General features: G+C 34.9%; 1 long non-coding RNA gene across 1 annotated transcript; it reads right to left on the bottom strand.

Annotated features, from left to right (window-relative positions):
- Nucleotides 1-54: 54 nt before the first annotated feature.
- Nucleotides 55-1,889, bottom strand: LOC107714246 (uncharacterized). The gene is made up of 3 exons (XR_001636969.1): nucleotides 1,812-1,889; nucleotides 354-522; nucleotides 55-241 (listed from the first exon to the last, which is right to left on the bottom strand). It is a non-coding gene; the product is annotated as an uncharacterized LOC107714246 (long non-coding RNA).
- Between the last annotated feature and the right edge of the window lie 434 nt (nucleotides 1,890-2,323).

Here is a 2,323-nt window from a genome sequence, read left to right as displayed (position 1 = left end):
AATTATTATTACAAATGGTTTCTTTCCTTATATTTTGGAATTGCTAGCCCAGTAGCTCTTTTTAGCCCAGGAAAAACCCTGTTTTATCTTTGACATCCTTATGTATCAACTATACATTTACCTAAACCCAAGTTTGCAAACCGTTCAAGCTCTGTTGTAGAGGGTAAAACCTCAATATCTGGGCCAGGGAGGAGGAAAAGGTGGGTCTGCCAGACAGCATTTTCCTGCCTCCCCGGTGTTCCTGGCATACATACAGAAGTACACAGTTAACTAAAATCATGAGCACTGGTAGTTAACTAATATCATAGTCACTGTTAATTATGCTAATACTAACATAGCACACCCCAACTTACTGCGAAGTTGATGCACCTGACGCCGGAAAAGGCGTCTAGTTGAAGAAAGTAGGTCATCATTATTGTTATTTGAAAGCTCTCGTCTGGCTCTTGAAATTGTATTGAAAACTCTGTCAAATATCGCTGACGGAGGTTCTTGCTCTGATGACATGGTAAGCTGTCTTGTTGGCTGAGAGAAAACTGAGAGAAACATTACATGCGTTATAAAATCTACTTAACAAAATAACAGTATAGGACAAAAAAATTATTAAAACTTGCCATCATGTATTTCAGTCTGACAACAGATATTATCCTAGGCAGTCCGTTAAATAAAGTAATAATAAAACTATTCACGTATGCAGGATAGTTTTGTTTTGTGTACTAATGCAATACATCAAAAGATGCAGAAACCTGTTCACAGAACAATTAAAGAGAGTAAAAATGAAAAAAATTAAAATAAAAAAATCAAAAAAATTTGTTGGATAGACATAAGCAGAATTTTTTGAAACTATTTGTTGGATAGACATAAGCAGTTTTTTATGAGACTAAAGAGTTGTTATAGGTTTCATTAATTATTCTTTAACAAAATTTAGACTGGACTAAATGACTATAGGTTAGTCTCCCTAAAATGAGTTTTCATAAATACCTATGGAAACAATCACTGATTCCTTGTGTTAACAAATTTACTGTAAATGACAGGTAATTGAGCCCTTAACTAATTTTTTTACTCAGTATTGTTTGGTTAAAGGGATCTTGCTGATTTAAAGAACAGTTGATCTTTAGGAATGCCTGGATCTTTTCTGTGGTTTATCTGCTCGCAACAATGCCACAATTTCACAGCTAAAGAAAAGTAAAAATTATATACATAACCGTGAAAGCAAACAGGGCGATGCAGCCAGACAGGATAGCGTTTTAAAAAAGAGAATTGTACTCATCATAAATACATAAAATATCCAATTTATGTTGCTACTTTACTCATCATAAATACATAAAATATCCAATTTGCGTTGCTACTTGCACTCAGAACCTTTAAAGACATTTCCAGTTACTTTTAATGGCTTAATGAAAAGAACGGAAGACTAACAACTGTATTAATGAAATTTTTCATGCAATGTACATGAAAAATTATGGATGAACATTAATTCATAACCTACAATTACATTAGAAAACCAGTCACTTCCTGATATATTAATTTAATCTTATAAGTTATATAACTACATCATTCTTACAACAGCAATTATGACAAACTTTTAAAAAATGGATGTAAATTACTTCGGGCTAGGATAATGAGTTAATCCACCAGCAAGACAAAAAGCTAGCATTCTGACAAATATAGGTAGGCCTAATATTACCTCTCAGACAACCTGGGAGTTCCTTGACATTAACGCAAAACAGGCCCATGATTTGCGTTAGCAAATAATACAGTTATAATCCAAGTGTTAATAACGTACACAATTATTTTTACAGTAATTTTCTTACCTGAAAAGATCAATCCAGAGTCTGAGCGTCGTCAGACTTCTTTGGCGCGCTCCTGAAGACCGGTGTGTTTTGAAATGACATATGTAACATCAATGAAACATGTTATTACTCATTCCAAGCAATTTTTTTTGTTTTATTTGTATGTTTTCTTTGAATTTCTGTATGCCTAGGTCTTGGAAGAGAAAGACAAACTGAGGGGTGTCTCTCAAAGTTCAAGTGTTCAAGTTAAATTTTATTATGGCCAATTACTATGACTTCAGCTGCACCGGGCACTTTATTACCAACGCCGTCCTGTACGGCTCTTTAACCGACCAAAAGTGCAGTCAGTTGCGGCTCTCATTATCCCCTAACAGCGTAATTTAAGACGCTTTAAACCACAGAAAACACCGTCAATTGTGGCGCTCTTTACCACCTATAACGCTGTCAACTTCGGCGTTTTAAACATAAAAGATGCCATCAATTGCAGCTTGACATTTTCACTTAGGGGTGTACTCACTTTTGTGGCCAGTGGT

This window comes from Sinocyclocheilus rhinocerous, unplaced genomic scaffold (genome assembly GCF_001515625.1).
Source record: "Sinocyclocheilus rhinocerous isolate Xijiao unplaced genomic scaffold, SAMN03320098_v1.1 scaffold209, whole genome shotgun sequence".
Taxonomy (NCBI): Eukaryota; Metazoa; Chordata; class Actinopteri; order Cypriniformes; family Cyprinidae; genus Sinocyclocheilus; species Sinocyclocheilus rhinocerous.
The sequence above is the reverse complement of the archived record's forward strand: the minus strand, read 5'-3'. Positions and strand labels throughout refer to the sequence as shown.